This window comes from Microtus oregoni, unplaced genomic scaffold (assembly GCF_018167655.1).
Source record: "Microtus oregoni isolate MIOR12 unplaced genomic scaffold, Mior012 000044F_ref0000062, whole genome shotgun sequence".
NCBI classification, from domain to species: domain Eukaryota; kingdom Metazoa; phylum Chordata; class Mammalia; order Rodentia; family Cricetidae; genus Microtus; species Microtus oregoni.
This window is the reverse complement of record NW_024543218.1, coordinates 747,626-773,050: the sequence shown is the minus strand read 5'-3', so window position 1 is coordinate 773,050 and position 25,425 is coordinate 747,626. Positions and strand designations below refer to the sequence as shown.

Sequence of the window (25,425 nt, the reverse complement as noted above, 5' to 3'; positions counted from 1 at the left end):
TTTGGGAGGACATTTGGAAACAAACATGTTCTAAGGCTCTGAGGTGGCCAGAGATGGCCAAGTCAGTTGCCTCAAGCCTGACAGCTTGTGCTCCATCCCTGGAACCCACATGGCTCCAGCAAACGGTCCTCTGATCTCCACACGGATGCCTGTGGCCCAAGCACACTTCTCTCCCAGACACCCTGTCATAAACAAATTTATGCTTTAAAAGTGCTTGGAGAGGGAGGAGTGAGGGAGGGGGCTAGTGTCTGCTTCAGCTGCACATGAAGTACTTATAATGACGGAAATTTAGCTGTCAAATATTTAAAGTTAAACCACCAGAGAGAGGCTGCACACAATGTGGGGGATGGAGTGTCCTACTCTAAAGCTTTCTCTGTAGCGCCCTGCTTTATCCAGAAGTCGCCAGCGTGTTCTCAGAGCCTCAGCTAGCCCAGCCGCTGGAAGGAGCTTTGAGGGTGGTTGAATGGGGCGGGGCTTCTACAAAGAACCCTCGTTCATTGGCGTAATCCTCTGAAGAGCTGTGCCGCAATGCCTGTGGCCAAGCCATGAGAACCAGCTGGGAGCAGCCTGGAGGCAGCCTTGTGGCTGTCACCCTTTGTCGCAAGGCCTCAGTCAGCCACTTGCTCATTCAGGCGGCGAGTACACTGACTTGCAGGATAATGGAGGCTTTCAGCTGGAGAGCCCTCACCAGCCTCGCCGCTATGGCCCAGCAGGTGAACATTCACATTCCGGAAGTCATGGTATTTCAACTACCCCGGCCCCAGCCCTTGTCCAGACAGCTACAGTAGCTTCCACGTTACGAGAGCAACAGTTAAACCGTGGTTCTGTCTTTTAATTCAGCTCATATGCTTCCTTTTAACACACCAGCGCTGTCATTTTTTAAGTTAACTTCGTGCCCCATGTAGATGTCGGGATCTCTGCTGTCAGTGCCGAATAATCCTGATGGGAGACGGGCCAGGTTGAAGAGCCCAGAGGTACTGTGGGGACAGCTTTGGTGGTGTTCCTAGGAGTGGCCAGGACTCGAGTGACACCTCACCTCACACACTCTGCTGGACAATTAGGCCTGTTACATAATTATATTCGGGAGTCGGGGGAGAAATCTTCAGGAACTCCTTGAAAACAGCTGATACGCTTAGGACGTTAACACCGGGCTTGGTGAGGTTTCCCATCTGTGTGGTAGCTCTGCGACCCGGAGCAACTCAAATGACTCCTTTGGCTCAGTTTCTTCCGTATAAGATAGAGGTGTTGGTGTCTTCTTCATTTTTACCACAAGACTAACTGTAAAGCCTTTTGTTTCCATCTTTACAGGAAGTACTTAAGTGACCCATTGCTTTGGGGTTTGTTTCTGTGTTCGCCAATTCTTTCTTTGTCTATCAAGCTGACCTCTTGAGCGACTCATTAAAACACTCATTCTCTGTCTGCTCCGGGGAATGGAGCTTTGATTGATTCAGGGATTGCAAATAAATCAATGGAGTAATTTGAACTAAATGTTTATAATTCTTAAAAACCTTTTTGAGTCAGATGATAGTGGCATACACCTTTAATCCCAGTACTCAGTACTCGGGAAACAGAGGCAGAGGGATCTCTGTAAGTCTGAGGCCAGCCTGGTTTGCATAGTGAGTTCCAGGACAGCCAGAACAACATAAAGAGACACTGTCTCAAAAAAAACAAAACAAAAGATTGTTTTTCTGTGTATGTATGAAGCATTGAACTACATGTGTGTAAGTAAGTGTACCGTGTGTGTCTCCTGTGCTCTCAGAGGCCAGAAGGGGGCACTGGACTTCATGATTGGAGTTACAGATGGCTCTGGACTGCCATGTGGGCCTGGGAACTGAACCTAGGTCCCCTCTACTAGAGCAACCAGTGCTCTTAACCATTGAACCATCTCACCAGGCCCTAGATTTGATTGCTTTTATAATATTTCCATTTCTACCCATTAATTCAAGCTTATTTCAGGGCAAACATTTGACCCATTCATAGTTTACTTGCTACTAGGGCCAGTTAATATCTTAATCTGGTTAAGTAAATTACCTTAGATAAATCCGCACTCTGTTCCTTCAATTTGCTCTCCACGTCTCCCTTGTTCCAGGAGGAAGGGCTGAACTTACTACATCCTGGTCAGGCCTGGGATAATGCAGTGCTTGATGGTACAGTGTCTCAGGTCTCACCTGTCCACTTCCGGTCTCAGAGGTGACTGCCGCATGTCAGCTTGACTGCTGCTTGTCCTGTGGGTGGAACTGGTCAGTGTCTTGCGGTCTGGCACCTTCAGTTTGTATGAACCATGCCACAGCCACACCCTCACACAGCAGGCCCACCCAAGTCCCTTCTCTCAGGTCTCTTCCCCTTGTCTCCTCAGGACCCACAAGGTTTCACTCTGTGTCTTCTCCAGACCTATGACAGCTTCCGGGCCTGGTGGCTTTGGGAAATGATACTGTCTGCCCTGACCATGCTTCATGACCTCATCTCAATCTCAACCCAGAAAGAGAAGTGGGAGTGGCTAATTGGTACCCCCTCTCTTCCTTCTGTCTTCAGCAACCCTAGGTAGAAGGTTCAGACTTCTTCCTGTCTGAACCAGCATTTCCCTTCATCAGATCCTTCTTCCAGAGATGATTACTGCCCTCACCCTAGGATAGAAGGACTCAGGAAACAGAAGTTAGCTTATCATAAGGAAACATAGGGATCTTTGTATCTGTTATAAGGGAAAGGGTGTGTAGCACCACGGTGGTTTGCCTGCTCAGCAAGCCGTGACCTTGTGGAAGAGACTTGCTAAGGCAGCGAGGAGCCAGGATGTTCTCTGAGCACTGGCTGCTCCTGGAGTTGGATGTTAGAATAACTTGATGGTTCAGAGAAGCTGCTGGCTGTGGCATGCGGTTCTCTCTGTTCTCACCCTTGCTCTCATATGCAGAAGCACCAGGCAGTCCCACTGATAAAGAAGCTGGTCCACGCACGAGAAGGCTGTAGCCTCACCTACCCATGCCTAGTTCCCGGTATATAGCATTTGAGGCTCAGAGTCACTGGGGATGTAAGCATCGGCTGGAGGAACTGATTCTGGCTCTCACTGTTGACCCATCCTTTGACTTGTTGAGCTTTGATAAAGTCTGGGGATTTTCTCCACAAAATAAGTCTGATCACAAGTAAACAGATACCCAGATATTTACAGTGGAGAACAGTGGGTTTTACATTGTCTTTGGCAAGGGCGGCTGGGGGCGTGGCTAAGGCCTTGAATATGCTAAGAACTGCGCCATCTTTGAACTTTAACCCTAGCTCTTGTTTTTTGAGAGTCGGTCTTGCTGTGTAGGCTATTGGTAAAGAAACACAAAATACAGGGCTCCAAAAAGGTAGGAACTTCTGTTCTCTCCAGTGTTACGGTGAAGCTGAATCCAAAGTTCTCTCCTCTTGTGCTGTCACCTCTAGGTTTGCATCCAGGCCGCATGATAGAAGCGGTCAACCTCCACATCAGAGTCCAGGTTAAGCAAATTTGTCTTCACAGAAATCCCTTGAAAGTCACCCACGCCATTTTCACTCACCACTGGCTTAAATAGTCACGCGACCACCCTGGGTCTGCAAGACAAAAAGGCCAGGGAGATGGCTCAGTTGGTTGCCACGTTTGATCCCTAAAACTCATGTAAAACTTCAAGACAGAAATGGTGGGTCCCTACAACTTTCCAGCCAGCCAGTCTAGTTCAGTGAGCCCCAGATTTAGTGAGACATCCTGTCTTGAAAAAGAAGGTGAAGGGGCCAGAGAGATGGTTCATTGGTCAAGAGTGAGTGTCTCCTTGGCTTTCATGAAGACCAGAGATCAACCCCCAGCACAAGTAACTAACAACTCCAAAGGATCCATTGCCCTCTTCTGGGGCATGTGTTTCAGTTCAGACACATGTGAACATGCATGCACATAGACACATAAGGAAAAGAAATATTATTTTAAAGATTTATTAATTTATTATGTATACAGTGTTCTGCCTGCATGTATGCCTGCAGGCCAGAAGAGGGCACCAGATCTCATTACAGATGGTTGTGAGCCACCATGTGAGTGCTGGGAATTGAACTCAGGACCTTTGGAAGAGTAGGCAGTGCTCTTACCCACTGAGCCATCTCTCCAGCCCCAAAAAGAAATTTTCTTTTTCATGTCAGATGGGTAATGTGCCCACGTCGTAACAAGGTTTAATGGGCAGCACATATCACGCACTAGCGTGAAACCCCAATCATTACGCTTATGAACCATGAAAGGATCAAAAAAGAAATATTTTTTAAAATACAAAAAAGAAAGGTGAGGAGTGATTGAGGAAGGCACTGGATGTTGACGCTATACAGACACACACAGACAGATACACACTCTCGCGCACACACACAAGTTCTTTTTTTTTGGATTTTTCGAGACAGGGTTTCTCCATAGCTTTTGGTTCCTGTCCTGGAACTAGCTCTTGTAGACCAGGCTGGCCTCGAACTCACAGAGATCCGCCTGCCTCTGCCTTCCGAGTGCTGGGATTAAAGGCATGCGCCACCACCGCCCGGCTTCACTTTGGGGTTTTTTGGCAGTGGCCATGTCCTAGAGAAAGAACGGAATACACACACAGGGGCAAGAACTCTAGTGCAAAGTTCCAACCAGCTACTGCAATGCTAAATCGAACTCCTGGAAGAGAGCCCTTCTCCTCGTTTGTGGTTCCTCACAAGACCTCTGAAAGATGAGGTACCTATTCTCCCCACTTCTACCCACCAAAAAGAGAGGGATGACCCAGACCCAGAAACACATTACAAAGAATACTTCGAGAGCAAGGTGGGGAAAGGCAGCTCCTGGCTAGCTGCAATGCTGACATATCTTGTCAGCTAGATTTGTACACTTCACCCTGGCCATTGCCCAGTGTGTCAGCTCTCCCTCTACCAAGGATTCTCTGTTGTCCTCTGTGGCATTTGTATGTGATTCTAGAAATTTCTTCCGACAGCCACATCTGAACTGGTGTTAAAGATTCTGCTGTCCTACAGTTCAGTTCAAGGCTTGAGGCTTGTTAGATACTGCTTTAGGAGATAGAGTTTGAGTATTAAAGTTCCCCATTCTGTTCTCTCTCTCTCTCTCTCTCTCTCTCTCTCTCTCTCTCTCTCTGTTTTTGTGAGACAGGGACCCTCTATAGCCTTGGCTATCCAGGCACTTGCTATGTGGACCAGGCAGGCCTCAAATGCCGAGTTACTCAAACCACTCCTGGATTCTCCCTCCTATCTTTCTCTCTCTCTCTCTCTCTCTCTCTCTCTCTCTCTCTTTAAAGTACAAAATCTAGGCCGGGCGGTGGTGGCGCACGCCTTTAATCCCAGCACTCGGGAGGCAGAGGCAGGCGGATCTCTGTGAGTTCGAGACCAGCCTGGTCTACAGAGCTAGTTCCAGGACAGGCTCCAAAGCCACAGAGAAACCCTATCTCGAAAAAAACCAAAAAAAAAAAAAAAAAAAAAAAAACCAAAAAAAAAAAAAGAAAGTACAAAATCTAAAATTGATTTTATTTTTTTTCTCCCTCCTATCTCTTAAGCATCACTTAAGCGAGTCTACCTGTCTGTGGGATGTTCCTATCTTCCTGAGGAGTGGTCTCTCAGCCAAATGACTCACCAGCATAACTGGGTTAACTCTTTTGTTTTAGATAGTTTAGAATGTTCTGTCTCCACCCAGGTCAGAGAAGTAGCTTTCCCTAATGGGCTTCCACAGAGCCCTTACCGAGCTTTCTGTAACTGTAGACCAAAGTCTTTGTTTCTTAGACTCTTTAGCTGCCTGACCTGACCTGTGACTTAATTCTAATTAACAAGCTGTGGCAAGAATTATAAACCAGGCACAGTGGCACATGCCTTTAATCCCGGTTCTTGGGAGGCACGGCAGGTGGATCTCTGTGAGTTTGAGACCAACCCGGTCTACAGAGTAAGTTCCAGGACAGCCAGGACTCTATAGAGAAACCATGTCTCAAAAGACAAAAAAATTAGAAAAAAAGGCAGAAGAAGGATGTCTATATACTTATATACTTACATGTTCTATACTTAGTAATATCATTTTACAAGCCACTGTCATGTATGTGGCCTGGCTTCGACTGGACTATTACTGTCTGGTACAGGTATGCTTCTTTCATCCTTACGTTGGAAAAGCTAAGGCAGTGAGAATCAAGAGCTCGGTGGTAGAGCATTTGCTTAAAGAGAATAAGGCCTAGATTCCAGCCTAGCACTGCAAAGAAAAAGAGAGGGTCACGGCGGGGGGGGGGGGGGGGGGGGGACACGACAGTAGCTGGCAAGAGAGCACCCATGCAGAGAACCCCAGTCTCCAAACAATGCCTGCCCAACCAAGCACCAGCATGGAAGGCTTGTGATTAGATGGAGACAGAAATACAATCTTTCAAGCTGTCACCTAAATGATGTGTGCATCTTACTGTAACTATCTGTTATGATTCTCTCCCCTGCCTCAGTGCTGGAGGTCAATCCAGAGCTTTGCCTATGCTGGCTAGGCAAATACTCTACCACTGAGCTATATCCAACCCATTGTAAAGTGTGTGTGCGCGCGCGCGCGCATGTGTGTGTGTATGTGTGTGTGTGAGTGCGCACACGCACATAAACAGTACCTGTGGAGGCCAGAATTTCAGTCCTTGGGGCTGGAATTACTCTTAACTGCTGAGCCATTGCTCCACACCTGCCTTCCTCCCCCATTTATTTTATTATAAGTCATCAGTAATCATGACAGCACCAGTGAATAATAACAGGTAGTAAATCTTTACTGCATGGGGGCTGGAAGTTCAGCCAGGCCTTGCAGGAGCTGGGTCAGGAAATCAAGAAAGTCCCCAGCGAAGGAGGGTGTTTCTACGCCTGTGAGCCAGAATTCTCTAGTGTGACATTGTGAAATAGACATTTGGCCTTCATTTCCTGGCATACAACTTAAAACAAAACAAAACAAAACCCCCTTGGACTCTCCAAAGGGTAAGAACAAATAGGATAGTTAGTGCTCTGGTGTCAGCAATAGGGTGATCTTTTCCATGGGAAAAACATGTCAGTCAGCACTGACTTGTTTAATAGACTGGGAAGCAGAAGTTAAGGCAATGATTGTCGGTATCGGGCAGGACCGTACCTAATGACTCTTAATGACGCATCTGATGTCAGGGTCCTAAAGATGAGCTTGGGGTAGGAGGGGAGTTTGCTATATCTCTTTGTTTTTTCCCTAATGTCTCTTTCACTACTATCGGTTTCCTTACTTGCTTACTGGGACAGACAGCTGAGCCTTGCTTGTTAAGGGCTTCCAGGATTTGACCCTAACAACTGGTACTGACGCCTCCTTAAGCAAGTAGAGGTCACTGTATGGGCTGAGCTAGGACCCAAAGAACTGTTCCCAGTTTTTTAGTTTTAGTTTTAACAGTACTTGGGTTGCTACCCCACCTCCCAAGCTGTGCTCAGCCAATGCTCCCTTCCCCCAAGGCCAATCAAAGAAATAAGAAATGGTAGACTGCAGAGAGAAGGGACTAGCTCGGCCAGCCACCTTGCTTTAAGGTGCCACTAGAGCTTCAGGTTTAAACAGAGGAAAGCCAGAGCCCCGGGGAGGTGTGTAGTTATAGCCCTGGTCTAGGTGTGGTCTTGTTGATCTTTGTCTCCCAGGTGAGTGGAGGAAGTCCTTGTCTCTGGAGGGGACAGAGCGGTTCTCTAAGCTGCAGCCTCACCTTCACAGAGAACCGCCCTCTTCTGGGGAAAGGAGTGCTCTGTCAGGGGAGGGTTCTGCTGTTTCTAGAATACAAAGGGACACAGGAGGAAAGGTTAAGGAGGGTGACTCATCATCTCTGTGCCTTCAGCAAAAAAAAAAAAAAAAAAAAAGTAAAGGCTCGGTGAGAGTGGAAGGCAGGTCGCTGGTTATCACCTGTTCTTCCTCCCCGGAGGCTCAGGTCAGGGGTCACTGCTTTTTAGCAAAAGTGACTTCTAGGACCAAACCAGAATAGAGCCAATCATCCTAACCCGAACTAAAACTTTAAAGAAGCAGTTTCCCTGATGGACCAGTTTTTCCTTAAAATTGGAGGTTCCAGTCTCCACCACAAGGAAGTGCTTTCTCTCACTTTGGCCCTCACAGAACAGTGACCTGGTGGAAGCTGATGTTAATCAGGTGTTCTTGTTTCCTTGTTCCCACCTCACAAACCCCACTGTTCTCTGCAGGGCCCAGGAGGGCGGGGGAGGGGGTTTCTCATTCCTTTCAGGAAAACAGAGACTGCTCCATTCAGGAATCTTAAAGTCAATTATGCCTGTGACTAAATTCATTGTAATTTTGTTTTTGACAGTACACAATAAAGCCCGCAGAAAACCCAATAGGCGGGGTTCTGGGGTGGGGTCTCTGAGAGGGCCCTGCAGAGGGGGAGAGGTTTGAAACTCGTCTGAGTTCCTCACTCGGTATACCCTTCCTTCGGGGCAGTGGTTCCCAGCCTTCCAGACAATGTGACCCTTAACACAGCTCCCCCTGAACTAAAGGTCAGAATAATAATGTAAATATCTGTGTTTTCCAATGGCCTTAGGTGACCCCTGTGAAAGGGTCACTTGACCCCACAAGGAGTCGTGACCCACAGGTTGAGAACTGCTGTTCATGGGCACCTTTCATGGTACCCCCCTTACAAAAGCAAACAGGCAAATAGTTTCCTTGAGCTCTCTAAACTGTTCTCCAAACTCACCAACCCAAAGGGTTTTAGAGCTGACAGGTAGGTAGAGGTAAGAGAGAAAGTTTATTAAGACTGGTATATAACAATGGTAGAGACAGGAGAGACAGGATTTGGCTTCTCTTGAACCCTTAAGTCTACTTTGGTTGGTGTTTGGCCAGAGGCAACTGGGAAGGTACAACTTTGAATTTCCTAATAGAGACAGATTGGGTCCTCAGTCCTAGACAGGTCCCAGGACAGGTTCTGGTTCAGCCTTGACTGGGCTCACTTCTAATTCCATCAGCCTACTGATTGGCAAGGGAGGGAGATTTCCACCAGCAACAGGCTTGTGAGGTGAAATGTGATAGGATCTAAACCAAACCGTCTGTCTATCTATCTGTCTGTCTATCTGTCTATCTATCTATCTATCTATCTATCTATCTATCTATCTAGGTCTATCTATCTATCTATCTATCTATCTATCTATCTATCTAGGTCTGGCCAAACTTAAACTCACCATCCTCTGTCTGTACCAAAACTTTATATACATTATTTTGGTTGATGACAACAAGCTCAAGCTCAGAAAATAGTATGAGATGGGTAATCTTGAATTTTTATTTTATTTTAGAGACAGGGTATAACGTAGCCTACAAATTCACCACGTAGCCCAAGTTGACCAAGCTCCTTCTGCTTCTACCTTCCTGGTGCAGGTATGTGCTACGAATCTGATTATAGGTATATACTAGGGACTAAATCGTAAATGCAAGACAAAAACTACCAACTGAGATAGAGCCCTAGCCGGGAAGTTCCCCCACCACAACATTTGTTCAGTGTGTGTGTGTGTAGAATAATTCATGGGAGTTGGTTTTCTCCTTCTACCATGGAGCTTTGGGGGTCTAACTCAGGTGTCAGGTTTAGAGCAGGTACCCTTACACACTGAGCCATCTCCCCAGTCCACCGATGCTATGTACTTACTCTTCACAAAGCTATGTCACAAGAGGTTTTGCCCAAGGTGCACCTGCAGTGACAGGAAAATGCCTGAGCCTGTGACTGCTCACCACAGGGCTGTTTTTATTTTTTTCTTTTTTTTCTTTTTTTTATATCTTTTTTTTTATTAAATTTATTTATTTATTAAGGATTTCTGCCTCGTCCCCACAACCGCTTCCCATTTCCCTCCCCCTCCCCCGATCAAGTCCCCCTCCCTCATCTGCTCGAAGAGCAATCAGGGTTCCCTGACCTGTGGGAAGCCCAAGGACTGCCCACCTCTATCCAGGTCTCGTAAGGTGAGCATTCAAACTGCCTAGGCTCCCACAAAGCCAGTACGTGCAGTAGGATCAAAAACCCACTGCAATTGTTCTTGAATTCTCAGTATTCCTCATTGTCCGCTATGTTCAGCTAGTCCGGATTTATCCCATGCTTTTTTCAGACCTAGGCCAGCTGGCCTTGGCTGTTTTTAATTGCAGTTCAAATGCTTGAAGGCAGGAGAGAAAGAATCTGTGGTCCAAGGTGCTGGAGTAGAACAACCACCCGGAAGCAGGGAAGACAATCTGAGGGGAGATTGAGCCCTTCCCTTTGGCTATCTGAAGATGGAGACAATAGATCCCAAAGAACTGGAATTTCCCAGGAATCTTCCTTTAGGACTGTGATGCCTGAGGCCAGCCAGAGGAAGAGCCTGTGTCCCAGGAAAAAGTTTCACAATTGGACTGCTTGTCGGTCCACCTTGCAAGACAGATTGGCGCCAAGACAGGGATGGACCAATGATGCCAGAGACACACCTTGGCCGGGAATACTTAGGTATGCCATCCGCCTGCCCTCTGCTTTAGCCTGAACTGTATGTCGATAACCTAAAAAAGGACATACGGGCCATGAACCATGTTGTTTATTCCGTTCCCTGGTGGACCCTCTCTCTGCTTTTCATTCTGCTTGTCTCTCCATATAGTGGAGAGGTGACCGAATCTAGGTTATTTGGATTGCCAGGGTCTATGCTTTGACACTTAAAATTCTGGTAACATTAATATGCAACTGTAAAAATAAGACTTCTATAACCTGTTATAAAGCATTTATGATTATTTATTATTATTATTACTACTACCAGAAATGGAGCCCCAAACACAAATCCAAAATACAGAACACATACACCTTTTTTTTTCTAGATAGGGTTTCTCTGTGTAGCCTGGCTGTCCTGAAACTCCTTTGGTAGACCAGGCTGGCCTCGAACTTACTAAAATCCACCTGCCTCTGCCTCCCAAAAGCTGGGATTAAAGGTCCACATTTTTTTTGCTGACCTCCAACCCTCTATGTAGCTGAGCATGACCTCACACTTATAATCCTCCTGCTTCCAGCAGCGACCTCCAGGGTTGGCGGAATCTGTGGGTTTGACTATGGCTGACCCTTTCACTTGGTGAAGACTTCTGACTTGTGTAAATGAGAAAATCTGCAGAGTCAGAAGAATGAGGTGGGAACACAATATGGAACACAAATAAAAAACTCAAACGTATTTCAGAAGAGTACCAGTCAGCTGAAAAGCATGGGAGGCAGAACTTACGGAAGTAAGTTTTAAGGAGGGGGTATTTTGATCTTAAACCCGCAGACCAACGGGAAGAGACAAGCAGGAGTTAATTCTCAGTGGTAAGGTTGCTCTCTGCACTGACCTGCAGCCATATTCTAGGCTAAGTACTCATTCTCCCTGGCGGTGGGAAGGGAGGCAGGCTTCTCCGGGTTAGAAAGGAGAGGCAGGGATATCAGAAGTGGGAACTGGAAGGAGGTGCTGGAGTGTTGGACTGAAACCGGAAGTATCAGAATATATGCATTCCACTCCCCCTTCACTCACTCTCTCTCTCACACACATATATTCATTTTTTTTCAGACACAGACTCTTCTCATAGCCCCCAAAGGCCTCAAACTCCCAGCCCCCCTGCCTTAGTGTTCTAAGTACTGGAATTATAGCTGTATAGCTCTTTCCCATGACACCCTGCTTGAATTTGTGATTTTCAACATATGAAGGCATGTGCATGTGTGTGTATGTGTGCATGTGTGCGTGTGTGTATGTGTGCATGTGTGTGCATGTGTGTGTATGTGTGCATGTGTGTATGTGTGCATGTGTGTGTATGTGTGCATGTGTGTGTATGTGTGCATGTGTGTGTATGTTTCACCTCTGCTGAGAAACCCGGAAGCAATGATGGTCGAGTAGCAATGAACCAGCCTTGAGCCCAACTCAGTGTCGATAAATGAGGCCCTTTTCCACTGAGAATAGCCAGGGCTGGAACAGGGAAAATGTAACATGCCCCTGAAACAGTAAGAAAATCTAAGAATCATAGAGACGGAGGAGGGAACCAGTTTAGGGAGTTATTGGCTCCTGGATGCTGCAGGGGAAGAGGGAGTCATTGTCCTCACTGTGTACCCTCGGGTGGGTCTACCAGTTTGAATCAATAGTTCCTTCGCCCAAGGTCACATGAGCCACTGTGATTAAACTCAGTGGATCACAAAACAAAACAAAAAGGCATGAGGGGCTGGAGGGAGAGATGGCTCATTTGTTGCTCTTGGAGAGGATCCAAGTTTCCTTCTTAACACTCACCTAGTGACCTACAGCCATCCTAACTGCAGCTCCAAGGGATCCAATGCCCTCTTCTGGTCTCTGTGGGTACCAGGCACACATGGAACACATGTACACATTCAGGCAAAACACTCATATACATAAAACTTATAAAATATACAAAAAACAGGACATGAACGTGAACAATGGACTTGTGCAGAAGAGGAGGGATTGAAAAGGGGGAGACGAGGGAGGAGGGGGAAGTAAGCAGAATGTATCCATGCACTGTATAGATGAAATTGTCTATAAATTTAATTTTAAAAAAAGCCAGTATGTCTAACTCCCTCTGGGTAAATCTGAGAATTTTTTCACTAATAGTAATAATGGGCGATTAAGGCACTAACTGAAGCGGGATTCCAAACATCTGGGGTTCTGTAAGTAAAGGAACCAATAGAATCAACTGGAGGGACGCTCTTTCCGCTGTAGAACACAGCAGAGAAATGGAGAAGAAATGGCGGAGTACGGAGGTGCAGGATGAAGGTTTGGAGGACTGGACGTCCTCCTGTTTTGATACATTTGATAGATTTATCAACCACAGGGTAGAAATAACACCCACAGTGGAGAGTTTGGGGGGGGCATCGTCTCAACCATGTGACCGAGATTAACAAAAGAAGCCAATGCTTAAACCATGTTACTTGACACCTGCACTGAGAAAGGCATAAAGCCACTTTTGAATGTGACTGTCAGGAACAAACAGCTTCCATCTCAGTGTGACAGCAGACAATACCAAACTGCGAACTCTAAAACAGCGGCCTTTACTTTTAAAAAAGGCCAAGACTACTAAAGACAAATGCAGAGTAACCAGGTAAAAAAAAAAAAAAAAAGCCAGATAAGCCAGGTGGTGGTAGCATTCGCCTTTAATCCAAGCACTTGGGAGGCAGAGGTAGGTGGATCTCCGAGTTAAGGCCAGCCTGCCTGGCCTATGAAGTGAATTCCAGGACAGCCAGGGCTACACAGAGAAAGCCTGTATCAAAAAAAGAAAGGACGAAAGGAAGGAAAGAAAGCCAGCCAGAGAGGTTAACCAAATACAACCAATGTCTGATCCTCATTTGAGTTTAGGAAAGCTTGTTTCTGGTGAAGGGCATTATCTGACAAGTAGAAACTATAAACAGCCGGTGTGTTAGATAACACTTCTCAACTAACTGTGCTCACTTCTAACGTGTCCTTAGGACACACACTGAGGTCTGTAGGGGCCAATGGGCAACGGCTCTGCAACTCACTATCACATAACTCAAGGAAAATAAAATACAAGTGTATGGGAAAGGGTTGTGTGGGGCTGGAGAAACAGCTTGGTAGTTAAGAGAACTTGCTGCTTTTCTAGAGGATCATGTTCAGTTCCCAGCACCCGCACTGGGAGGTTCACAGCTGTTTATAATCCCAGCTCTACTGGATCTGATGCCCTCTGTTGGCTGCCTCAGGCGCCTGTGCTGCCCACGCCTGCACAAAATCTAATTGGTCTTAATGATAAAAATCCCAGAGTCTGATATCGGGGCGAATGCTGAAAGATCGGAGAAGCAGAGCAGAAGACCACTAGAGAGTTTTCTTTAGAGGCAGGAAGGGGAGAAAAGCAGTCATGCGTATGCATGTATATGGATATAAATTCATATATGAATATGTGAAAAATAGTGAATTGAACTGTAGAGTCTGGGTGGTAAAGAGTATATTGGATTTCTTTGTTTTTCAAGACAGGGTTTCTCTGTAGCTTTAGAGCCTGTCTGGAATTAGATTTGGAAAACCAGGCTGGCCTCAAACTCACAGAGATCCACTTGCCTCTGCCTCCCTAGTGTTGGGATTAAAGGTGTGTGCCACCACTGCCTGGCCGATTTCTTTGTATTATTCTTAAATTTCCCTGTAAGGCTGAAATTATATTAACGTTAAAAATTATGAGCCGGAGGTCAGGCATGGTGGTGTACATCTTTAATCCCAGAACTCAGGAGGCAGAGGCAGGTGGAAGATCTGAGTTCCAGGTCAGCCAGGACTGTACAGTGAGATCCTGTCTCCAAAAATTTTAAAAATATTACGGACTAACATAATAGTCTATACGTTGGCATGAGCCTGGCCTGAAGTGGCTTCGTCTTCTTATTAAGGTGGCACACCTACTCACTACAGAATAAGCAATGGCTGTGTAGCTGTACGGTACTGAATATACCTGTCTCACATACAAGACACGGTCGAGTCAAGCCTGCGTTCTTTGTAATCTCTTTCCATTTACTGAATGGCCCCTCTGAGATGGGGCGATGACTTGATGGACAAAAGGACTTGGTGCACAAGCCTGACCTAATTCCACCCCCAGAACCCACACTAACGCAGTGGCGTGCAGCCCTAATCCCAGCACTCCTGCAGAGAGGTGGGAGATGGGGACCGAGAATCAGACCAAAGCTTGCAGACAACGTAGCCTGGAGTAGAAGCTACAGGAGAAACTGTCCCAGAAACAAGGTGGAAGGAGAGAAAAGACTCCTGAAGCCATCCCACTCCAACCACATGCCTGAAGGACCCCTTCTCCATATCTCTGTGTGTGCGTGTGTGTGTTTTCAGAAAAAAAGGGAGGGAGGAAGAGAAGAAAGATAAAGGCTTTTGTCTTTTTTAAAGCATTTATTTGTTTGAGAGCGTCTCCATGCTCACTTAAACAATGAGACAAAATAAAATTTTCTTCCCTAGTTGCTTCCTGTGGAGGATTTGGTCACAGTGACTTTCCAATTTCCAGCACCCGAAAAAAAAAAAAAAAAAAGGCGTGTAAAGCGCGAATGTGTTTCATTAGACAACGGAGCAAAGCCGACGGAGTGCCGGGTGCCCGCAGAAAGAACGGAAATGGGCATCTAAGAACAAACCTGTCCCGAGGAGGAATGCCACCGCTTTACTGGCCTAGATAATGGACAACTAGAACTAAAAGCATTGAAGTCGCAACTAAGGACAAAGTGTAATTGTTCTCTCCGAACAAAAAGTTTAACCGTAGAAGCAGAAAACACCTAGAAAAAGACAATGGAGTGCTTAATTCTGGGACTGCCTAACCCTATTGTAAGCGAGCCATTTTGGCCGCAGAAGTTCAGAGCTACTGATCAGGCAAGCTAGGACATTAATCATAAATGCGGAGCCAGAAGTGATAGGATGTCTGGGATTTATATCAAATAATAAAAGAAGAAAGTGTGAGGATGTAGAGGAAGGAAGACAGACAGCTCAAAAGTCAATAGCTCTTGCGTTGGTCGTGTTGCTCAGTGGGCGGGGCGCTTGCACAAAGACCCGTGTCCCCCGTTCCTACCTAAGCAGAGACCCAGGCGTGGTGTTACATGCCTGTAACCCCTGTACTCTGCAGGTTCAGACAGGAGGACTGTCAAAGCCAGTGTCTGTCTGGGTTACACAGTGAATTCCCACTCGGTCCTGAGTGAGAAAAGAAAACTATCCATAATAAAAAGTTTGAAAGCACACAAAACCAGGCTGGGTACGACAAAATCATTGTATCTGAGATCACTCCTCTATCTTCAGGGTTCCCTAAAAATAAGATGGGTGGTTGGCTTTAGAAATGGTTCGGTGGTTCCGAGCACGGGCTGAACTCCTAGCGGCGGGAAGATCGCCAACTGACAGAGCGATAACCGAGCTCCAGAGGATCCAAAGTCCTGCTCTGGCCTCTGAGGGCACCAGGCGCACATGTGATACATAGACATATAGGCATGACACCCATACACATAGAAAATAACTTTTTTTTTTTGTTTTTTTTTGTTTTTCGAGACAAAAAAAGCTGGGCGGTGGTGGCGCACGCCTTTAATTCCAGCACTCGGGAGGCAGAGGCAGGCGGATCTCTGTGAGTTCGAGACCAGCCTGGTCTACAGAGCTAGTTCCAGGACAGGCTCCAAAGCCACAGAGAAACCCTGTTTCGAAAAAACCAAAAAAAAAAAAAAAGTCTTTAATAATAATAAAAAAAAAGGTTTTGGACTGGAGAGATGGTTCAGTGAATCGCTGGCTAAGATGTACCGTTCTTGCAGAGGTTCCAAGTTCAGTTCCCAGCATGCATCTTGGGAGGCTCCTGAGTGCTGTCTCCAAGGACAGCTTCACTTTTGTGCGTGTACCCACATATAAGCACATAGTTAAAAAAATGTAGCTTACTTTATAAAGAAAAAAGAAAGGAAAGAATTTCTTGTCTTTAAGAATAGTACCCATGCCTCAGCTCCTCAGATCGCCGGGGCTGAGCTGCGCGTTTCCGAAAGAGAGCAGCGGCGCTCGGGAAGATGGTGGCGAGCAGATAAAAAAGATTTGCTCCTACCTGGACCTCACTGATTGGGCTGCCAGTTGCAGATCTGTGTTCAAGTTGAGTGGACTAGGTGAAAGCTCCTTGGATCCGCTGGCCACTGAGTCTCAGAAACGCCATTGCCATGCGATGCTGCAGGGCAGGGTCTGGCGTACGGTAGTGAAAAGTGGAGACAGGAGGAGGAAAGCAAATACAAGAACTGGCTGAGCTGATACCTGCAAATCTTAGCAGTACTGACAATTTCAACGCCAAACCAGATAAACACGCTATTTTAAAGGAAACAGTGAGACAGGTACATCAAGGAAAAACTGTTTCCAGCGATGGTGATGTTCAGACAGTTGACGTGTCTTCTACAGGACAGGCAGTCACTCGTAAAGAATCTTTAGGGCCGCTATTACTACAGGCATTGGACAGTTTTCGTTTGGGTGGATCGAGGGGGCAGCATCGTATTTGCGTCAGAAAATATCACGCAGTATCTGCAGTACAAGCAGGAGGACCTAGTTAACACAAGTGTCTACAGCATCTTACCTGGGGAAGGGGGGAAAGGACTTCCTTTAACACTTACCCAAATCGACAGTTAATGGAGTGAGTTTCTTTGACTAACGAGGTCCAGAGACAAAAAGCCATCCTTGTGTACTGATGAAAACACGATATTTTGGAAGACATGAATGTCAGTCCTGAAGCTCCCAGGGATATGAAACACCGCAGTTCTTAGCCCGCCCTGTCTCAGCTTCGAGCTCCTTTGGAAGCAGGGCAAGACTTGCAGTGCTGTGTAATCTGCGTGGCACACCGGGTAACTACAGGGGAAAGGGCCTTCCTGCCAAGTCTGGGAGCCTTGGTACTGGCATGACCTTTCAGGAAAGATTGTCGATATAGATACAAACTCACTCAGATCTGCCACGAGGCCTGGCGTTGACGATATCATCGAAAAGTGTATCCAGAGATTCTTCTGTCAGAACGACGGGCATTCATGGTCCCAGAAGCATCACTATTCCAGTCCATGCTGAAACCCCATCGCTTCTCATTGGCGGATGGAGCTCTCGTGAGGGCGGAGACAAAAGCGATCTTTCCCGAAATCCTGGAACGAATGATCGAATGATCGTCATGGCTTCCTCTCCACCCACTTTCTTCAGAGGTGATGTCACTAACGGTACCCACACACTCAGGACGCTTTGCTGTTGATATGCAAAGCGAGAAAAGGCAGGAAAGTTGTTGAATTCCATGAAGTGAATTTAGAGTCTTAAGAAATGTTTTCTTTAAGGTTATATTTTTTTTTCTAAAAGTTAGTATTTTCCACTAAATTATTGCTTCTTGGATAAGGCCAGGGTGTGTGGTGTGTGGAAGAGGAGGGCTAGGGTGGTGGTGTGTTGGGGGAATAGTGGATACCTTGTTACCTTTTATTCTAGTGGCATAGTTACATTGCTTCTAGGAACTGAATTGAGAATAAAAATAAAAAAGAATGGAACATATGTATTTTATGTACTCTTTGTGTTAGAGGGCTTTCAAAATGAAAACTAAAATGAACTATGCCAATCCTTGTACATCAAATATAGTAAATAATATGGAACAGATGTCAGAGTTTTAAAATCCAGTTTATTGAGGTTGGAGTGTAGCCCAGTGGTCAGTGTTTGCCTAGCACGGGGAAGTCCCGGGTTCAACATTTATCCATGTAGCTTGGAAGGGACCAAGCATTCCTGTCTTTCAAGAAAATACGAAGGGCTGGGATGGTGGTGGTGCATACCTTTAATCCCAGCACTCGGGAAACAGAGGCAGGCGGATCTCTGGGAGCCTGCCCTACAGAGCGAGTTCCAGGACAGCCAAGGCTACACAGAGAAAACCCTGTCTCGAAAAATCAAAAGAAAAAGAAAAATGAAGCCTTGGCTTCTGGAGAACACCTGCGCAGACAATCAGTCACCCCCATTTACAAGCACACGACTGGACTGGAATGCCTTCGATTAACTGCGGTCCCGTCTTTTGAGGAGTATGCTAACTGTACTAATTCATTCTCGATGAAAATGACCCAGCCCTGACTTCACACGTCATAATGCTTGGCCTATAAAAACAATCTGCAAGCCGGGCAGTGGTGGCGCACGCCTTTAATCCCAGCACTCGGGAGGCAGAGGCAGGCGGATATCTGTGAGTTCGAGACCAGCCTGGTCTACAGAGCTAGTTCCAGAACAAGCTCCAAAGTCACAGAGAAACCCTGTCTCGAAAAATCCAAAAAAAACAAACAGAAAAACAACAACAACAACAACAACAAAAAATAAAACAAAACAAAAAAGATCTGCATCAAGATAAACATGTTTAATTCTTCTCACATCTGGTCTCCTACTCCCAGGCTGTGACAGTATTTGTTCTTGTTTCGGGTAAGGGATGATGAATAATTTGTTTTCCGTGCCATTAGGGGTTCATACAGCTAATGATTAACCACCACTGGCTCTTGGAGAGGGAAGCTGACTGGAGAGCCTTAAACACATCAGAGTCCCATCTCAGATGTCGCTCAAGAGGTTGTACAAATCTAACAAACTAGAACCAGACACACATGTCTAATAGCTAGAGACTGGTGCATATCATGCAACCCATGGACAGATTGCTACTCAGCCGTTACAGTGACAAGATGGTTTGTCATAGGCCCCACTCCAACCTTCAATCTCATGTCACCCCCAGAGGTAGCCAGCCTTAATGTTTTCTCGACATTCATCCCATAATATGCAGCCATTCAAAAATTTTTATGCAAAACGACTGCACTGTTTTTACCAGGTATATATGTGTGTTTGTGTGTATGTGTGTGTACAGACAGTTATGGGCCATATGGTGAATCACACATATAACGGCAGTTTTATAAGACTGAATAGACTTGCCAGATGTGGTGGTACACACCTTTAATCCCAGCACCTGAAAAGACAGAGGTGGATAGCCTGGCCTATATTAATGAGTTCTAGACCATCCAGGGGTACACAGGGAGATCTGTTCTTTTTTTTTTTTTTAAAGATTTATTTATTTTGTTTACAGTGTTCTGTCTGCATGTATGCCTGCAGGCCAGAAAAGGGCACCAGATTTCGTTATAGGTGGTTGTGAGCCACCATGTGGTTGCTGGGAATTGAACTCAGGACCTCTGGAAGAACAATCAGTGCTCTTAACCTCTGAGCCATTTCTCCAGCTCCCGGGAGATCTGTTCTTATGCAAAATAAAATAAAATAAAAAACAAAAACAAAAGTGGCCTAGTGACATCATATCCATTTTGGATAAGAACACTGCACGATGCCTGCATAATAAAATTACCTGACAGCCTGTTTCAGAATGTATTAGCATTGTTAATTGATGAGTCAGGCTGATTTCCTTTATCCTGTAATAATATATTGACAGCATATTATGTCCTTTCCTGTGTTTTTTAGTCATTTGGATTCATTTCGTTAATTATTTTTGTAAACTTCTAATCTGTAGATTCATTTGTCAAACTTTGGAAATATTTGTGTGTGTGTGTGTGTGTGTACATACATGTGCCCGACAGCCTGAGGTGGCAGAAGAGGGCATCAGATTCCATGGTGGTTTTGAGCCGTCTGATAAAGGTGCTAAGAATTGAACCAGGTCCTCCTCGAGGTAAGAGCAGTCACCCACCCAGGCATCTCTCCGGCCATGGTCTCATTTAACACCAGGTTGTTCTTACACCTGCATGACCTCTTCTTGAACTAAGTCTGTGTCTCACGTGTGCTCTTATTTACTCTGGCTTCCTTGCGTTTGAGAAAATGAGCAAACCAAACTGCTTTCTGACAACAAGCCCATGCTGTCTTGACCTCAAGTGTGAACCACCTCAGCCTCCTGAGTGCTGGGATTAGGAGATGATGTGTATGCCTGGCCCTGCTTTTAAAAACATTCTGGATTTTTCCTTCTACCCAACATACTTTCATTTTATGAAGTGAAATGCGTATAAAGATGATGGAGGAAGGTCATTGGCTAATAAAGGAACTTCCTTGGCCCATTTTATTGGTTGGAAGATAGGTGGGAGGAGTAGGCAGAACAGGACGCTGGGAGGAAGAGGAAGTGACCTCAGTCTCGACAGCTCTCCTCTAGGGAGTGGACGCCTGAGAGAGATGCCATGCTCCTGGCTCCTGGGCAGATGCATGCTATGAAGCTCCGACCCAGGATGGACATAGGCTAGAATCTTCCCGGTAAGCGCACCTAGGGGCGCAACACAGATGATTAGAAATGGGCTAAATTAATATGTGAGAATTAGCCTAGAAGAGGTTAGATAGAAATGGGCCAAGCAGTGATTTAAATGAATACAGTTTGTGTGTTGTTATTTCGGGGCATAAGCTAGCCGAGCAGGCAGCCGGGGTGCTGGGGATGCAGCCCCACCGCCCCCCATATTACTACATAAAGATGTGTGTCTTGTGCTGCTGAATGGCTCAGTAGTAGATCAAGAGCTCACCGGTGAGCTGGTGGCCCGAGTTCCATCTCTGGGACTCATGAAAAAGTGGGAAAGGGGAGCAAGTCCACAAGGCTGTCCTGTCACACACGTCCCTCCCATAGTCTTCACCCACATGATAGAAATACAGATTTATATCTCTATAACTCTGGGTTCTGATTTGGAAGGCTTTCCTTACTCCAGCATCATACATTTCTCATAAAGAGCGAGGCATAACCTCTTTCTAGGGCACAATCCACCTCTCTTGCAGCACCTTTAGAGCACACTGCTGTGCATTTTAAAAAAAAATCTCTTTTCAGGGATTGGGAGAGGGGATAGCCCTGGCTGTCCTGAAACTTGCTATGTAGACCAGGCTGACCTCGAACTCAGATATCCACCTGCTTCTGCCTCTCAGGTCCTGGGACTAAAGGTACGTTCCACCACTGCCCAGTTCCAGCTTTATTTTAACTAACACCCCCTCTACTGATTTCCCTGAGCTGTAGCACTGGTTGCCGATTAAAACACTAAACAGAAAAACAGTTGCCTGGGTTTCATCCAGGATCTACAGATCCAGTTCCATGCCAGCCTTTGCTCATTCGCCAACTCCTAAAGATACCATAGAAAAATTTGGCAAAAGGGGCCAGCAAAATGCCTCATTTGGTTAAAGCAGTTGCTATGCAAGCCTGATCTACCTCATATGGTGGGAGAACCAACTCCTAAGATAACTCCCCTGACTTCTGCATGATATAACATGTAGCAGGTGCATATTTTTTAAAAGAACTGTATTAAAGAGTCACAGCATTAGAAAGGTTGAGAACCAATGACTTAGGAGAAAGAGGCAGGCAGTGATTTCTGTGAGTTCAATGCCAGCCCAGTCTACACAATGAAACCATTGCAACAAATAATAAAAAGGTTTTTTATATCTGAGTTTGAATAGTTCTACATTGTTTGAATTTTGTTCTCTTTTCTTTGTTTGTTTATTATTTTACTTCATTTTGTTTTTGTTTTTACAAGACAGACTTTCTCTGTGTAATAGCCATGACTGTCCTGAAACTTGCTTTGTAGACCAGGCTGGCCTCAAACTCACACAGCTCCACCTGCCTCTGCCTCCTGAGTTCTGGGATTAAATACGTGCACCACCACCACCACCAGGCTTGCTTATTTTAAATAGCTGGTGTTAGGGGCTGAAGAGATGACTCAGTAGTTTAGAACATCTGTTGCTCTTGCAGAGGTCTGGGGTCCAGTTCCCAGCACCCATAACTCTATTTCCTGGGGGATCAAACACCCTTTTCTGACCTCTTATGGGCACCAGATATACACATCATGCACATATATGTAATCAGGAAAACACTCATAAAATAAATAAATCTAAACAACAAACCAAAAAAAGAAAAAAACCAACACTGTGGTAGAGTACTTCCTAAGCATGTATGAAGCCAGGAGTTCCATTACCAGAATGTTAAAGAATAAAAGGAAGAGAGAAGGGACTGTGGAGATGGCTCAGTGGCTAAAAATATTCGCTATGCAAACATGAAGACTTGAGTTCGAATCCTCCCACCTACATAAAAGCAAGGTATAGTTGCAGGACCCTGAGTTGGGTTGATCCAGAGAGCAGACTGCAGAAACCTCAGGCTTTCGCTTCCCAATGTGACACCCGTGTACCCCCACCCCACATATACACAAACGGAAGAGTGAACAGAAACCATGCAAAAAAACAGGTGGGGTGAAAATCTAGTAACTTTCAGCATTGAGATCTTGGGTGTCTCTGATCTTAGGTCAAATTCCGACCTGCCAGAAAGACAGGAATTCCTTGAGAGCCAGGCAACATATGCCCAATACCTTGTTTTATGTCTTTTAGCTATGCTATAATTGGATATGTTGTTCAAGTTATCTTGATTTTAAGAAAAATATAATTTATACAATAATTTGGATATTAATGGGAACATTTAAATGTCTCAGAAATTATGAAGCACAACGAAGATACAGGATGTTGAAAGTCACCAGGATACAGGAGGCAGAGGTACGCCTGGTCTACAGAGTGAGTTCTAGGATAGCCAGGGCTACACGTAAAAACCCTGCCTCACCCCCACCCCCCCAAAAAAAACAGCTGTTGAAAATAAAGTAGATAAAGACTGGGCTCAATGAGTTGGTTCTTTGTTCTGTCCCCTGGAGACCAAAGGCCATCATCAGAGGAAAACCAAGATCTCATCCCAAAGGCAGTAAGAGATAGTTTATTCTGAGCCAAACGTGAAAGTGATTGTGGCCTGGGAAACAGAGACACGTTCCACCACGGAAGTTATCACGTAAACTGTTAATCACATCCATTGGTGAAGCAAGTCAGAGCAGGACAGGGAAAGTCTCGGATGCCACAGAGTCGGTGGAAGCTGCCGGTCGGTTAAGTGATTATCTTCTAAGGGTTTTAACTGATAGCCCAAAGAGGCAGGTTAGATGCAGAGTAGGCCATGAATGACTGTGGCTGGGACTTGAGAGAGATCAGGTCAATTTGGCTCTGCATATGTATCCCAGCTCTCCCCAACCAAACATTCTCTAATCTGGCAACCAGTCCACAGGAACCACACTGTGTTGCTTTTTCAGGGAACTTCAGTCCAAATCACCCAGGTAAATAAAAGTGACTTCCACTGTGGAATAAGAATGAGTGGTGTGTGTGTGTGTGGACTTCCTAGAAAGTGCTCAAAAGCAAAAGCAGCCCTGACAGCTGCCTGCACCTGAAGAAGAGAATTACCTGATAATGTTGATAAACTCACAAGATGGCTGGCCCTTGAAAAGACAATGACTAGCGTGCTCCCCCCCACCCTCCCCCACCCCCGCCCAGATCTGAGATGTGACGAGATGATTGCAGGTCCCCTGTGCAGTGTTTGGAGCCCAACCTACATATTTTATAAATATCAGCCCTTGCTGGGCTCCAAGCAAGAGATCCGATGACCACGTGAGTCAGCCGTCCCCAACCCCGGGCCAGCACCTGATGGCAATCACACCCAAGCAATTGTCCAGATGAACAACTCCATCATTTGACAGGCCTGGTACCAATAATAACAAACTTGTTGCTACCGGCCTCTTCTCTCGGCTTTCCCAAGTTTGTGCCATTTGAATCTCTGCCTGCTCAGGGTCTGCAGACCGGGAAAATTATCTTTTAATAACTCTGCTTGGCTTAAGGCACCAAACGGGACTGCGTGAACGGCAAAGAAGATGAATAAATAACAAATAGTGGTGGAAAACGTCTGTCGCTAGGCTGTGAGAGCACAAGGCCACCGCTCGGTTGTACTTAAGCAATTCGATGAAAAGGCATTTTTAAAAATCCATTAAATAACACGTGGCAGCAACTACTAACCCAAAGTCAATTGAATCAGTGACGCGGAAGAGGCCCCGAGACTTTCAGAGTGACACGGCCAGAACTGAAGCTCGTCTTTCTGCCGTGCAGACAGCGGATAAAAAACAACAAAAAAAAAACATTACTGGTGTTACAAGCTCGAGCTGGGGGGTGGGGTGAGGGTGGGGGTGTCGTTTCCCTTTTCTGTAGCTGTGCAGAGCGGATGCACACTGTCCTGCAGGAATGCGAAGCTCCTAACGAGCTCCGCTCCGGCCGCAGCGGTGGAAGTGGTGGGGGAGGGGCACCATAAGGCTCCAGCTGATCTCAGAATCCGGCCAGCGCGTTCCCCGCTTCCTAACGGCCTCGAAATGATTTACACGAGCAGAAGGTGTGCCTTGGCGGGGTCCAGCTGGCCTTCGCGTCACGGTGAGTTTTATTCTGCGTTTTTTTTTCCCCTTCCGTGCTCGTTTGAAAGAGGCTTCTACTTCTCTCCACCCCTCCCGCTTAGCCCTGTAAAGTTTGTTTTCAAACCGTTAAACCCGGTTTCCATTTCGGCTGCCTACGGATCGCATTCGTGAGCCAGGCTGACTTGGAGAAAAGAAAAGCTACCTTTGTGTACATAATGAGAGCCACCGCGTGGGCGCGGGTAACCGCCGGGAAGGAACGTTTCGGCCTCGCGCTGCCGCGGCTGGGTTTAGCCGACCCGAGGCGGGTCCCGTGGAGTGGCCCCGAAGCCACTGTCCCAAGTTAGCAAACAAAGCAACTAGGCAGTCCCAGCCGGGCCCGAACCGGACTCCTGCCACTCACGCGGTCCAGCTCCTCCTCCTCGCGTCTTTCTTCCCTCCTCTCCAGAGTCCCCAGCGGATGTGAGCCACCAATCCCAGCCACAAACAACCCTTCAAAACCAGACCAGACAGAGGCGGCCCTCCAAACGGGCGGCCCCCTCCCCGCATCACATCAGTCCCGCACCCGGGCGCAGCAGCTGAGTCATCGCTGGCCAGGTCCCGGAAAGCTCTGCGACCCGGGCAGTTTGCAGAGGGGGCTGCCAGCCGGTGGGTTCCCTCTGTCTCCCCGGACACGGTCCTACCACCGCCTTCTGCTTTAATTTCCGCGCGTGCACTCTGCAAACCACCGGGGAGCGCGCGGGGTGCGGTGGGGGTAGGGTAGCTTTAAGGTTCCTGCCTCTCAGTGACGCTTCCCGCAGTTGGTTCATTTTGGAAAAAGTATACCAAGCTTCCT

General features: G+C 46.4%; 1 long non-coding RNA gene and 1 other non-coding gene across 5 annotated transcripts; both read right to left on the bottom strand.

The window, feature by feature from the left end:
* Window positions 1-3,461: 3,461 nt before the first annotated feature.
* Window positions 3,462-25,201, bottom strand: LOC121434792. Of its 4 annotated transcripts, none has more exons than XR_005972505.1 (4): window positions 24,796-25,201; window positions 17,019-17,531; window positions 16,469-16,929; window positions 3,462-3,561 (listed from the first exon to the last, which is right to left on the bottom strand). It is a non-coding gene; the product is annotated as an uncharacterized LOC121434792 (long non-coding RNA). The 4 variants fall into 4 exon arrangements; XR_005972506.1 differs by lacking the exon at window positions 3,462-3,561 and having other exon boundaries at window positions 16,128-16,929; window positions 17,019-17,089; window positions 17,342-17,531; XR_005972504.1 differs by lacking the exon at window positions 3,462-3,561 and having other exon boundaries at window positions 16,128-16,929.
* On the bottom strand, window positions 4,129-4,233 carry LOC121434821. The gene has a single exon (XR_005972516.1). It is a non-coding gene; the product is annotated as a small nucleolar RNA U13 (small nucleolar RNA).
* Window positions 25,202-25,425: the final 224 nt, after the last annotated feature.